The sequence below is a fragment of the Nomascus leucogenys genome, chromosome 22a (genome assembly GCF_006542625.1).
Source record: "Nomascus leucogenys isolate Asia chromosome 22a, Asia_NLE_v1, whole genome shotgun sequence".
In the NCBI taxonomy this organism is placed as follows: domain Eukaryota; kingdom Metazoa; phylum Chordata; class Mammalia; order Primates; family Hylobatidae; genus Nomascus; species Nomascus leucogenys.
This window is the reverse complement of record NC_044402.1, coordinates 138,932,775-138,947,440: the sequence shown is the minus strand read 5'-3', so window position 1 is coordinate 138,947,440 and position 14,666 is coordinate 138,932,775. Positions and strand designations below refer to the sequence as shown.

Sequence of the window (14,666 nt, the reverse complement as noted above, 5' to 3'; positions counted from 1 at the left end):
GCGTCCCCCGCAGGTCGTGGCAGCCCCCCACCCTCCTGCAGTATGTCAGGAAGAGCACTGAACTAGGAGTCTGCAGGCCTGCATTCCAGTTGCCTGCATGCCCCAGGCAGGCTGAACCTCTGCTTGCCTGGTTGGCTTCTGTGGCACTGGCTCTGAATTCAGGGCTGGGCCCAGACAGGAATGCAGCAGACACTTGCAGAATGACGAAAATCCCAGCTCTGCCATGAGAAGCCATGTGACCGGGGCCAGTTCCATTTATTCTTCATTCCCTCCCTCCTGTATTCACACACTCCATAAGCAACCTGATCACCTGCTCCATGCCAGACAATAAATGGATTCCACCCCTGCCCTCAATTGTAATTAGTGTAACAAGGGCTGTGACAGAAACCTTGTGGAAGGACACTGGGTTGTCCCACCAGAGGGAGGAATGGGCGTCAGGATGGCAGCTTCCCAGGCTGACACCCACCTGAGCCCAAAGGATGGAGGGAGTTTCTCAAGTAAAGGAAAAAGGAAGACCAGTCCAGGCAGAGGATGAAGCCTGGGGGTACCTGGAGACACGAGAGATTGAGGACATTTGGAGACCACTCAGGAGCCCATGTGGCTAGAGTGAAAACCTCAAAGAGGCAGAAATAAGATTTACTAAAGGGGATTGTGCATCCCCCTGAGAGCCCAGGAGCCACGCAGGGCAGACAGTAGGGAGGGGACCTACCTGCAAAGTGTGAGAGGCTGACCGGCCAGCTGGGGGGCTGCAGGCAGCAGCTAGTGCAGAGGCTGCTGTACCCCAAAATCGGAGGGGGGGCCACAGCCGAAGAGGAGGGGGAGGCAGCTCTGAGAAGAACAGGTAAGAACAGTCACCGGGACCTAGGACTGCACACCCCTGAGCAGGTGGTGGCATGCAGGCCCCTCCAGACAAGGTGCCTGGCAGGAACATGAGTGCCATCTGGGAGGGGCTTTGCTTTGGTGGCACTTAGTGTACCATGACTGAAACAGGTGGCAGGAATGACCAGGCAGAGCGCAGGCGGATACAGCCAGCTGGTGTCAGACATCAGGAGGGCCGTCTGGGCCAGAGGCAGGGGAGGAGGCCACAGCAAACGTGGGGAAGCAGAGCCTGGGAATGGAGGGACCCAGGGCAGCCTCCACACTCGGGGGCCAGGCTGCAAAGTGGAAAAGTCCGCAGAATGCCAGGATAAGGTCTTGGAGACTGGTGTGGCCCATCCTGGGGAAACACAGTCACCTGTTCCCCTGCTGCTACTGTGGGAGGGGAAGGTCTCAAGATACACGACCATGGGTTCCCACCACGGAAACACTCTTGCCCACACCGTGGTCCTGCAAACCCCCTCCTCACCCCACACTGTCCCAGGCCTGAGGGTGCAGGCTGTGGCCACATTTTCCCGAACCACAGCCCTGTGCCGTGGGATCCACAGAAAAAGCCTTTCCAGATGCCTTCAGTTTGCACAAGGTGCTGCCACTCTCAGATCAAGGGGGACAAAGCCCTGGGCTGGGAGTGAAAGGCCTGAGCCAAGTCTGAGCTCTGTCTCTGGTACACCAGTGACCATATCTTTCAGCCTCATTCACTCTGCTGGGTGTTAACACACCTGAGCACACGCACAGAGGGCTGGTGTAAGTATCAGTTGGGTATGGAAAGGAATGCTTTGTTCATTGTTAAAATAACATGAACATTAAGGATGTTAAGAATGTTTAAGTTCATCATCACCACCACCATCACTATCATCGCCACCATCATCACCATCATTATCATCACCACTACCATCAGCACCATAATCACCATCATCATCACTGTTACCATCACCAACACCATCACTGTCACCATCACCATCACCACCATCACCACCATCATCGCCATCACCACCATCATCGCCATCACCACCATCATCATGACTATCATCACCACCACAATCACCATCACCATCGCTGTCACCATCACCATCACCACCATCGCCATCACTATCACCATCACCATCACCTTCATCACCATCACCATTACCATCATCATCACCATCATCACCATCACCATCATCACCACCATCACTATCATCACGACGACTGTCACCACCACCATCACTACTACCACCGCCATCACCATCACTCTCATCACCACCATCACCATCACCATCACTGTCACCATCACCATCATCACTGCCATCACCACCATCACCACCACCACCATAATCACCATCATGTCACCATCATAATCACCATCACCATCATCCCCATCACTTTCACTGTCACCATCACCATCATCATCACTGCCATCATCACCATCACCATCACCACCACCATTACCACCATCATCACTATCATCACAACCACCATCACTATTATCACTACCACCATCACTGTCATCACCACTATAATCACCATCACCATCATCACCATCACCACCACCATCACCACCATTACCACCATCATCACTATCATGACCACCATCTTCACTACCACCATCATTATTACCACCACCATCACTATCACCACCACCACCACCATGACCATCACCACCACCATCACCATGACCATCACCATCACCACCATCACCACCATAATCACAATCACATCACCATCATCACCATCACTGCCATCACTGCCATCACTATCACCACCATCATCACCATCACCATCACCATCACCATCACTGTCACCATCAGCACCATAATTACCATCACCACCACATCACCGTCATCACCATCACCATCACCACCATCACCATCACCACCACAACCATCATCACTCTCAAATGGTCTCCCCGTGACAGAGAACATGCAACTCTCTGAGTCAGCCCATCTCATTTACGGACAGTTTTGCTAATAGACAGCTCTTTGCTTCTTTTGTTTGTTTGTTTCCATTGTAATTGGCCTTCCCATCTATATGGTCTGTTGGGTGTTGCTAGAAAAGAATACTTGAGGCTGGATAATTTATTATTTTTTAAAAAAGAGGTTTCTTTAGCCCATGGTTATGCAGGCTGAGAAGTTCAGGGGAATGGCAAGCTTCCCTCCATCTCCCCTTGGGAGTCAAGGCAAGGAGACCCTGCCTCCCTTCTCCCCCTGTGATCAGGGCACAGGACGGTGTGACAAAAAGTCCCTGCTTTGTGTCTTTTCAAACAAAGAATAGAGAAGGGGGAGTAAGTGTTCTGGAGCCCCAGGCCTGGCTATATTACTTAGACTTGTATCAACCTGGCCATGTCATTTAGCTTTTCTGAGCCTGAGTTTCCCCAAATGGTTATGTTGAGAATTAAAGGAGGCCATATGACCACCTGGTACATAGCCTCACTCCCAAGAAGGGCCTAAAAATGTGTATCTCCCTGTGAGCTCCACTGAGGGAGGGCAGGTTCCAAGGAGGAGGCCCACAGGGAGAGCAGTGCCTGCTGCTGGGGTCGCCTCTGCAGCCCAGGATTGCCAGTGGCTGGGCCCCCAGATGGCAGGGCCACAGGTGAATGGGAGCTCTGTGAGGTGGGGTGGGTGGGACCCCTGGGACCAGTCGAACCTGGCCTGAGTAAAGCCTCCCTACAAGCTTTTGCCAGGGGCCCAGCCGACCCTCACTGGGTGCCAAGCCAGGCCTCTTGAAATGGCAGCAAGGAAAGACTCATTCAAGGTAAGAAGAAAAGCCAGGGCTAAGAGACGGCGGCCCCAGCGTGCAAAAGGCAGGGTGTACAGCTGCCTGGCCAGCTGGCTTCCAGTCCAGGCCACATCACTAAGCACCAACAGATTGATTTACCCACCCTGGGCCTTGGATTCTCGGCCTTTAACAGCAAGGCCAGATCAGCACTGCCCATGTACCAGAAGTAGCATGTGCACGCACATGTGAGGAGGTGTGTGCACAAACCTCCAGGGAGGGGCTCTGTGATCTCCAGCAGATCTCCAGGGACCCAGCACTGAAAACTGACTGAACACAGACTCCAGTGGTAGATAATCCCCAAGAACCTCCAAGTTTAGTGGCCCAACCACCATGGCCGGTGCAGAGTCCCTGGGTGGGAGGGGGGTGAGCGGGCACCTCCAGAGAGCAGATCCAACCCCCGAGCGGCAGGGAACCCACAGGACGGTAAGAACACCCCAACTTCTCCTTTGCTCCCTCTGGATAAGAAAGGCTACAGGATCTTTGTCCAAATAGCACAACGAGGCCAAGGGTGGAGATGAAAGCACTGAGTTGGCATTGCAGGAATAGTTCCTGATAGGCCGGATCTCAAAGTTGGATGTTTGATTGATGAATTCTTCTCTGTAAAAACAAATAGCATGATGACCCAGCTCTCCACAAAGAGCAGAGTGGGAGGAGGAGCTGCAATGTGCCCCCCACATGATGAGCCCAGGAAAGCATGTAGGTCTGCATGTGTGTGCAGTGCGTGTCTGTGTAAGTAAATACACCAGCGTGTGTGTGAAATGTGTTCTCACATCAAGCGTTCCGACCCTCCGTTTGCCTGGGGAGGCGGAAGTGCTCAGAGTGAAAATCAGATGCAGACATGTGTATGACAGCAAGTCCAAGTCTAATTAAAACAAGCTTCCCACCTCCCCTCTCCAGGAACTGAGATGACCCCTGCTGGATTCTCAGTAGCTTCTGTAGGTTTGGTGCATTTTTAAAAGGAGCTAACCATTATCCCATCAAGTACGTCGGACGAAGTGTGTATGTTTCCATTTAAACCCCCTGAGTCTAAGATGGTATTTAATTCTGTGGAAACCACTGAAATCCTGCAGGATTCTGAGGAAACAGTCTATTGATTCACGTCAGTCCTTCCCAAACCTCTGACAAAACGAGAATTCTTTCCTGATGAGCCTCCCACCCCCGTAGCAGGGCGGACGCTTAGATGAAGCAAGAGCTTTGCTGTGAGAGAAGTGCCGGTGCTTGAGCCAACAGACACAGCTGCCCCTCAAAGGGACCAAGGAGATTTACCATAATTGAGCTCCGGTAAATTCCAGGGCTGAGGCAGGGTTTTGTTTCACCCTGGATGGCAAAAGAAAGAAAGAAAAATGGCATAATGCTGCACACTTACCAACATGTCATACATTCTTACACAAATCGCACTGCAGAACATACTCCCTCTTACCCACTACTACCAAAAATAAAGACAAAGAAAAGTTCAAGGATGCTGAAATCACCAAAAACCGTCAGCTCATGACATGCTCTAGAGGAAACCCGCTGTTGGGGGTGCACAGAGAACAAAGTCCGGACTAAAAGGAGTTGCGGGGCCCAGGCATACAGGACAAGGACTTTTGCTCTCTTTAGTTTGGGCAAATGGAAAACCCATATGAAACTCCTGTCACTCCAAGATGGGTAAATAAAAGAATTCCAGCACCTTAAGCTATACAAAACTTCAAAATGAAAATACAGCAAAGTAAAAAAGCAGATAAAGAGAGCACTTCAAAACATAGCAAAAAATTAAAGAAAAGTGGAGACAAAAACTGTTCTCATATTCTCAAGTAAATGAAAGAAAACATGTAAAAATTTAGACATGTAGATATCTTTTTCATCCAGCTAACTTTTTAAGTACCTTATATATGTATATATGTTTATTTATATACATAAAGCACATATATTTATATAAATATGTTTATATAAATCATATAAATATATATGTAAGTAATGTATATATATTATCTTACCTAATCCTTAAATTGAATTAACAGTCTTATTTCCATTTTACACAGGAAGAAACTGAAGCACCTGAAATTGAAGTCAATTGATAATTATAACAATAAATATAAATGGGACAAATACACTGTTCCAGTTTCTATTTGCTGGGCAACAAACCACCTTAAAACTTAGCAATATAAAAGCTATTTTATGGCCGGGCGCGGTGGCTCACGCTTGTAATCCCAGCACTTTGGGAGGCCGAGGCGGGCGGATCACGAGGTCAGGAGATCGAGACCACGGTGAAACCCCGTCTCTACTAAAAAAAATACAAAAAATTAGCCGGGCGTAGTGGCGGGCGCCTGTAGTCCCAGCTACTCGGAGAGGCTGAGGCAGGAGAATGGCGTGAACCCGGGAGGCGGAGCTTGCAGTGAGCCGAGATCGCGCCACTGCACTCCAGCCTGGGCGACAGAGCGAGACTCCGTCTCAAAAAAAAAAAAAAAAAAAAAAAAAAAAAAAAAAAAAAAAGCTATTTTATTTATGCTCACAATTCTACAGGTCAGGAGTCAGGGCAGGCACAGAGAGGAAAGCTTGTCTCTGCCCTACCATGTTGGCAGCCTCATTCTGCTGAAATAGGAGATAGCAGGGACAGCTCAACTTGTGCCCCATGTGTGGGCCTTGATTCTTATTGACATGGCATCCTCTGGGGATTCTCAGTAACTTCTGTAGATTTGGTGCATTTTTAAAAGAAGCTAACCATTATCCTATCAAGTATGTATGATGAACTGTTTATGTTTCCATTTAAACTTTCTGAGTCTGTGAGGCTATTTAATTCCATGAAATCCTGAAGGATTCTAGGGAAACAGTTTACTGGTTTACATCAGCCCTTCCTGAACCTCCAACAATACAGTTTTTTCCCGATGAATCTCCCAGTCCTGTAGCTCTGGATGGATGTTTAGATGAAGCAAGAGCTTTGATGTGACAGAAATTACCAAGGTGACTTCTTTCACTGCCGGTCTAGTGATCCCAGCACCTGGGATGATATGAGTGGAATAGCTAGGGGCTGGACAGCACTTTCTCTCTCTCTCTCTCTCTCCAAGTGGCTTCTTGACATGGCTAGCTTGGGTTCATCATAGAATTGTGGCCTCAAGGTAGTTGGACTTCTCACATAATGGCTGCCTACCCTCATCCCCTTTCAAGTGAGCACCAAGATACCAAAGCAAAAGCACCAAAGTTTCCTCAATCTGGTCTTAGAAGTCACGCAGTATCAAGTCTCCTGCATTCCACTGATCAAAACAGTCATAGAGCCTGTCTAAATTCCAAGGGAAGGGAACCATAGACCCCAACTCTTGAAGAGAGGACTGTCGCCATCTTTAATCTGCCATTCTTATCTTTTAAAAGAAAAAAGTCACTCAGAAGTCAGGAAAGGCTACAATGCTCTGGAGGAAACCAACTGAAGAAAATAAACAATGCACTCCTAAATAACCAATGGGTCAAAGAAAAAAATCACAAGGGAAGCTAGAAAATACTTTGAAGTGAGTGAAACAAAAACACAACATACCAAAACTTATGGGATGCCACTAGAGCAGTGCTTAGAGGGAAATGTCTAGCTATAAATGCTAGATCACAAAAGAACAAAGATCTGAAATCAATAACCTAACCTTCCACTTGCAAACCCCAGTGGTAGATAATCCCTAAGAAAATAAGAAAAATAAGAGCCAACCCAACTGAAAACAAGCAGAAGGGAGGAAATAATAAAGATTAGAGCAGAAATAAGAGAAACAGGGAATAGAAAACCAATGGAGAAAATCAATGAAACCCAAAAGCTGGTTCTTTGAAAAGGTCAACAAAACTGACCAACCTTTAGCTAGACTGACTAAGAAAAAAGAGGAATGACTCAAATGACTAGAATCAGAAATGAAAATGGGGACATAACTAAGGACCCTGAAGAAATAGAAAGTGTTATAAAGGAATACCATGAACAATTATACACCAACAAATTGTATAACTTAGATGAAATGGACAAATCCCTAGAAAGACACAAACTACTGAAGCTGACTCAAGAAGACAATGTGAATAGACATATAACAAGTGAAGAGATTGAACTAGTAATTCAAAAATTACCCAGAAAGAAAAGTCCAGGCCCACCCAAGCTTTATCACTGAATTCTGCCAAACATTTAAAAAATTAATATGAATTCTTCACGACTCTTCCAAAAAATAGAAAAACCGCAGGAACATTTCTTAACTCATTTTATGAGGTCACTATTACCCTGATGCTAAAACCAGAAAAGACATTACAAGAAAAGAAAACTACAGACCAATATCTCATATGAATATAAACAAAAAAATTCTCAGCAACATACTAGCAAACTAAATCTGCAACATATAAAAAGAGTTATATATACACCCATGGCCAAGTGGGATTTGTCCCAGAAATGCAAGCTTGGTTCAACATCTGAAAATAAATGAATATAATACATCATATCAATAAAATAAAAAACAAAAGTCATATAATATTCTCAATAGAACCAGAAAAGGCTTTTGACACAATTCAACACATTTTCATGATAAAAAAAAAAACACTCAACAAACTAGAAAACAGAAGAGAACTTCCTCACTTAATAAAATGCATCTACAAAAAACGTACAGCTAAGTTCATACTTGATTGTGAAAGACTTGATGTTTTCTCCCTCATATCATCAAAATTGATACCTTTTGTGCTTCAAAGGACACCATCAAGAAAGTAGAAATAACTCAGTGAACTGGAGAAAATACTTACGAATAACATGTCTGATAAAAGACTTGTATTCAGAATACATAAAGAACTCTTCTAACTCAATAATAAAGACAAATAACCCAATTTTAAAATGAGTTAAGAAGATTAAGTAGACATTTCTCCAAACCAGAGACACAAATGGCCCATAAGCACATGAAGAGATATTCAGAATCACTTGTCGTCAGGGAAACACAAATCAAAACCACAAGGAGATACCACTTCACACCTACAAGGATTTCTAGAAATCCAAATGTTCATCACCTGACAAATGGATAAACCAAATGTGGTCTGTCCATACAATGGAGTATTATTCCACCATAAAAAAGAATGAAGTATCGATACATGCTACAAAATGGATGAACCCTGAAAACATTATACTGAGCAGAAAAAGCTGGACACAGAAGGCTGTATATTACATAATTCCATTCATATAGAAGATTCAAAACAGGGAAATCTATGGAGACAGAAAGCAAATTTGTGGTTGCTTAGGTCTGTGAGGAAGGGTAAAGCTAAGGAGGTGGTAACTAAGTGGGGGTGGGGGTGGGGGTCCTTGTTCTTAGAGCTCCCAAGATGGTGGCAGGATGCTTACAAGATGGTGGCAAGCCTCTTGCATGCTGACCCGGGGTTCTTGGCCTCATGGATTCCAAGGAATGGAATCTTGGACCATGCGGTGAGTGTTACAGCTCTATTAGAAGCTGTGGGTCACATAACCCAGCGACTAGTGTTCAGCTTGATTAGGACAAACCCGGGCACTTAGCCATGCAGAAACAATGGCGAGCCTTTAGCCCGATCGGGAGCGGCAATGGGTGCCTCGCTGGATCAGGAGCACAGCGGACACCCTGCTGGATCCAGAGGGGTGGAAGTCAGCGGCGGGTCTGTGACGGCGGCAAACAGCAGTGGTGGACAGCAAGCAAAAGCTCAGCTCAAGCTGCAACAAATACGGACCAGAAGAGTGTGCACCTGCAAGATTTAATAGAGTGAAAACAGAGCTCCCATACAATGGGAGGGGACCCAAAGGGGGTAGCCATCGCTGGCCCCAATGCCTGGGTTTATATCCCGATCATTGTCCCTCCCCCTGTGCTCTCAGGCGATAGATGATTGGCTATTTCTTTACCTCCTGTTTTAGCCTAATTAGCATTTTAGTGAACTCTCTTAACTACCTGACTGGTCAGGTGTGAGCTAAGTTGCAAGCCCTGCGTTTAAAGGTGGATGCGGTCACCTTCCCAGCTAGGCTTACAGATTCTTATTCAGCCTAGGAAAGCCAGCTAGTCCTGTCTCTCATAAGGAGGATCAACATGTTTGAAAAAGAACCGTGATGACAGTTGCACAATTCTGTGAATGTACAAAAAACACATAATTGTATTATTTAAAGGGGTGCATCTTAGTCTGTTCAAGCTGCTATACCAAAATACCAACAACTGGGTAGCTTAAAAACAACAGAAATTTATTTCTTACGGTTCTGGGAAGTCCAAAATCAAGGCACTGGTAAGTTCAGTGTCTGCTAGGGGCCCACTTTCTGGTTGACACATGGCACCTTCTAGCGGCAGCCCCACATGGTGGAAAATAGGAAGAAGAATAGCTCTCTGGGGCCTGTTTTAAAGGGGTACTAGTCCCATGCACCTAATCACCTCCCAAAGTCTCCACCCCTAACACCATTACTTTGGTGATTAGGTTTTCAATATACGAATTTTGGGGACACATGGACATTCAGACCACAGCAGACTAAGTTGTATAAGATATCAGCTTAGACATATGTGGTGAATTATATATCAATAAAGCCATTATTTTTTTAAAGTCATAGAACCTTTCCAGACTTGTGGGGAGTTGGCAGTTGACCCCACCTCCTGATAGAAGGAATGTCAAAGACTTTGAGGCCATCTTTAATCTGCCACACTAAACTTTTTAAAGAAAAAAAAAACACTCAGATTCAACCTTCTTGAAAATCAGCACTGTGATTTAAAAATTACAGCCCCTGCTGGGCTCGGTGGTTCATGCCTATAATCCCAGCACTTTGGGAGGCTGAGGTGGGTGGATCACCTGAGGTCAGGGGTTCAAGACTAGCCTGGCCAACACAGCGAAACCCTGTCTCTACTAAAAATACAAAAATTAGACAGGCATGGTGGCAGGTACCTGTAATCTCAGCTACTAGGGAGGCGGAGGCAGGAGAATCGCTTCAACCAGGGAGGTAGAGGCTGCAGTGAGCTGATATTGCACCATTGCACTCCAGCCTGGGCAACAAGAGCAAGACTCTGTCTCAAATAATAATAATAATAATAAATAAAAATAAAAATTACAGCCGTTAAACAAGGCTCAGCCAACTGCCTTTGGTCCAAATCCAGCCTCACCTCCTGCTTGTGTAAATAAAGTTTTATTGGAACACAGCCACACCCATTGTGGCTTTCTCAAAATACAGCAGAGTTGAGTATGTGTGACAAGGACCAAATGGCTCACAAAGCCTAGAATATTTACTATCTGTCCCTTTACAGAAAACATTGCCGATTCCTGCCCTAAAACAAAACAAACAAACAAACAAAAACTGAGAAAAGCTGAAAGTAAAAGGGTGAGCAAAACATGTGGCAGATTAAAAAAAAAAAAAAAAAAGGATCTGCCCACATGAAACCTTGCAAATGACATCACCCCTCACTGGGTGCTGGTTCTCCTCCAGCACCTTCACTGCCCTCAGCCAGCAGCCACAGTGGGATGGGAGCAGTTCCAGACGCCAAAGTGCAGGGCTTGGCACGAGGCGGGGCTGGGCGTCTGTGCATCGGTAGAACGATGGGCCTTGCCCAGCCATCCAGGCAGAACACTTCCGCCGGTGGTCAGAAGCCCACCCTACCTTCCGCAGCGTGGTTCCAGCCCTAAGCCCAGTTACAGCCTGTCACAAGTTGGGTTCCCCAGGAAGTGGTCCCTGGCCTGGGGATGACTGCAGGTTTGCAGGTGAGAGCACACCCGTGGACAGCATGCGCCCTCCTGGCGAGGGTCCTGCTTGCCTCTTCTGGCTCCTGGGGGCTGTCGGCACTCCTGGCTGTGGCCCCATCTTTCCCATACCCGGCATTGTCTTCACATTGCCTTCTCCTGTCCGTGTCTGTCCTCTTCTGTCTCTTACAAGGACATTTGCCGTTGGATTCAGGGCTCACCTTCATCCAAGATTATCTTAAGATCCTTAATTTCATCTGTGCAGACCCTTTTGTCCATGGGGTCACATTCTCATCTTCTGGATACACATCACTCTCAGGGCCGCCATTCTACCCGCCTCATCAGTGTGCAGCAGTCTGGACCTACAAGCTGTGTCCCCTCTGCTGCCCAGTGGAGTTGAGGGCCTGGCACCCAACACCCAGACAGGGTGGCCACCAACCTGGCCGAGGGGACTGTTCCCAAGATGATCATAGGACATCAGGCAGGGCTCCTGAGCCAGCCCCCCACCAAGCCTGCCTCACTCCCAGTACGGCCAGAAGAGTAGCTGAGGCCAACCCCTGAAGCAGCCAAGGCGTCCTCTAAGCCCAGAAATGCCAGGAATCGGGGGCTGCCCAGCTCCAGACGGGGTCATCACACTCCGACCCTCGGAGGGGCCCCCCCGCCTCCCAGCTCCAGACAGGGCCCCCCCTACGCCTCCCAGCTCCGGACGGAAGCACTTGCCCAGCTTCACCGACCTCCATGCCGCGGCCTGGGGTCTTGCTCCAACGCAAGAGAACATGGGTCTCGTTGAGGGCTCCTCTGCCCCACGTCTCCTGCTCCTGGACACCCAGGCCTGCCCTCACCACTGCCGCTGGACACCGGGCGGGGGTCCTGGCCACTCTTCTGGAGGGCCAGTCTGATGTTGCAGGTGCAGCCAATTCACTGTTTGTCCCTCACAGTATGCCAGAGTCCCTCCTCCCTGCGAGAGCCACTCCCAGGGCCCAGTCCTCCCCCAAGAGGTGCTGATGAGTGCAGTATGGAACTATCTGCCAGCCAACCTCAGGTGGCCTATCAGGGGTGTCCTGCCCCACGGGGCCATGCATGGTGTGGCCCTCCCCGGTGCTGTCACGTCTGAATGTGGCCCTGCAGACTTGTCCCCACTGGGCTGGAGCACATCCCCCGGGACCTGATCCCAGGAGCTCCACGAGCAGCTTGCACACAGCTCCATGGATGCCCCCCACAGCGGGAGAGACAGGAAAGGCCAGCTCCGAGTCCCACACCTCGCTGTTCAAGCTGGGAAAATGATGCTGTTACCTTGGGAGGTGAGACCCCCCAGATGGGAACCTCAACCCTGGGAGCTGGTGTGTTCCCGGAATTCGGGGGAATATTTCATTCCCTGCACATGGTGTCTGGACTTTCATATCCCTCCTCCCAGGCACCCAAGCATCACTTCACAACCCCGTGCTCAGCAAGCCCCAGAGAAAACTCCTCAATAAACTATGAGTGTTAATACCCGATGCAATAAGATGTGATTAAATTTTACACGAGGGAGGGGCGTAGGTACTTCAGAATCGTAAAAACAGCTTTTCCACCAAACTGTCAGCATTAGACACAAATATGAGAGCAAAGGGGCGCCCGGGCTTACTCAGATTGCTCAGTTTGTTTACACTAAGTGCGCACAACATAAAAAACACCTGCTCCACTTTTAAAATCAGTCTTCTCCATTGTGCACAGGAAAGTTATAGTTTGGAGAGGTTTTTTATATTTTAATAATGCCACCCATTTTGTGGTGTATAAAGAGTGAGAAGATACAAGGCTTATTTAAAAACTAAAAGTATCTAGACTCCTCCCAAAAGAAATCAAGATGAAAAAACACCCAAAGGAGGGCAGCCAAGTGGTGAGACCTTCCGAAATCTTCTGTGCTGACCCCCACCCCAGCAGGCCGTGGCAGAGAAGGGCCTGGGGTGGCCGGGAGGTGGAGGGCGGGCACAGCCCCTGCCTCTCCTCACTCCCTGAGGCGCCCACCTCCAGGGACCCCTTTCTAGTAGGTTAAACGGGTGCTGGCGCTCCACCACCTGCCCCAGCAAGCAAGCTGCAAAGCGGGCACCAGGCAGGCCCACCCAGCTGTGTTATCGGAAACTGAGGAGGACCAACTGCCCCAACCAGAGAGAACCAACAGAGACCCCCAGAGGGGCAGCAGCTCAGAGGTCAAGTGCAGGGGCCCTGCACCCACTCCCTCACTGTGGGACCTCGGGGTGTGACTGAAGCCACAGATTCACTGAAGCCACTTTTCTCACCTAAAAACTGGGGACCTGGGTCCTACCTCCAGGATGGCTGAGGGAAGTGCCGCGACACGGCTGCGGTTACTGCTGTTCGGAGATGCAGCTGAGGAAACACACCCTGGGAAGAGCAGGCCAGCTTAGGAATGAAACCAGGGTGGGCTCCTGTAGAAGACGGTGGAAGGAACAAAAGCATTTAATCACCCGCTCCAGAAGCCCAGTGCAGGGAGCAGCAGGGAACTTTTAATGGCATTAATCCAGAAAGACAAAGAGAGCCAGGAGAGGCTGCAGCAACCAGGGTTGTGCAAGGGGAACTCCCGGCAGATCCAAGAAAGCTGACTCCTCAGCCAGGAGCCCACACAGCCCAAAAGCGGCCTGGCTACCTGGAAGAGGCCTGGGAGGTGCAGGCGCGGGTGGCTCCGCTGCCTCTGGAGGTCAGGAAGGGGGCCACGTGCAGAGGGGTGGTCGGAGGCCTGTGTAAGACACTTCAGGCTCTCTCTGTCCCCTGACTGTGTCCGACCAGAAGACCAGCTGTTTCATTCCCCAGAGAGGGTGACACTGAGGGTCAGCGGACAGGGTGAGCAAAGTAAACAGATCTTACACACACTGTGCACAGACCCGCACCTCCATTCCAGCGGGCTCCCCAGGGCTGAGTCAGACTCGCCCCTCCAATAAAGAAAGACCTAAAGATGTGGCTGCATCCGCAGCCCTCCAGCCCCAGGCGCTGCTGCAACACCCCACCCTGAAGCTACTGAACGGCAACCCTACCCAGGGTGGCCAAGTCAAATACAGGACCCAGATAAATGTGGATTTTAGATCAACAACAAATCATTTTTTAGTATAACTATGCCCTATGTCATATTTAGAACATACTTATACTAAAAAAAAATTCCAAATATAACTGGGCTTTCTGTAGTTTTTGTTGTTTTCAAATCTGGCAACTTTACTCCCACCCAACACACACACACACACACACACACACACACACCTTATACATGTTTTTTTCACATCTCTCTCTTAGGTGAGAGCAGACAGCCAAGGAACACCCCAGTTTTGAGGAAAGCTCTGACAGAGAACAAAAGAGGGACGAGCAGCAAGTTACAGGAAAGACAAAGCTGGAAGAAAAGCCCAGGCATTTTT

General features: G+C 48.4%; 1 long non-coding RNA gene across 1 annotated transcript in view; it reads left to right on the top strand.

Annotated features, from left to right (window-relative positions):
* LOC115832373 overlaps positions 1-12,763 on the top strand; it is a 37,795-nt gene extending 25,032 nt beyond the window's left edge. The window contains exon 3 of the long non-coding RNA XR_004027861.1: positions 11,534-12,763. This is a non-coding gene — a long non-coding RNA (uncharacterized LOC115832373). The remainder of the gene's footprint in view (positions 1-11,533) is intronic.
* The last annotated feature ends 1,903 nt before the right edge of the window (positions 12,764-14,666 follow it).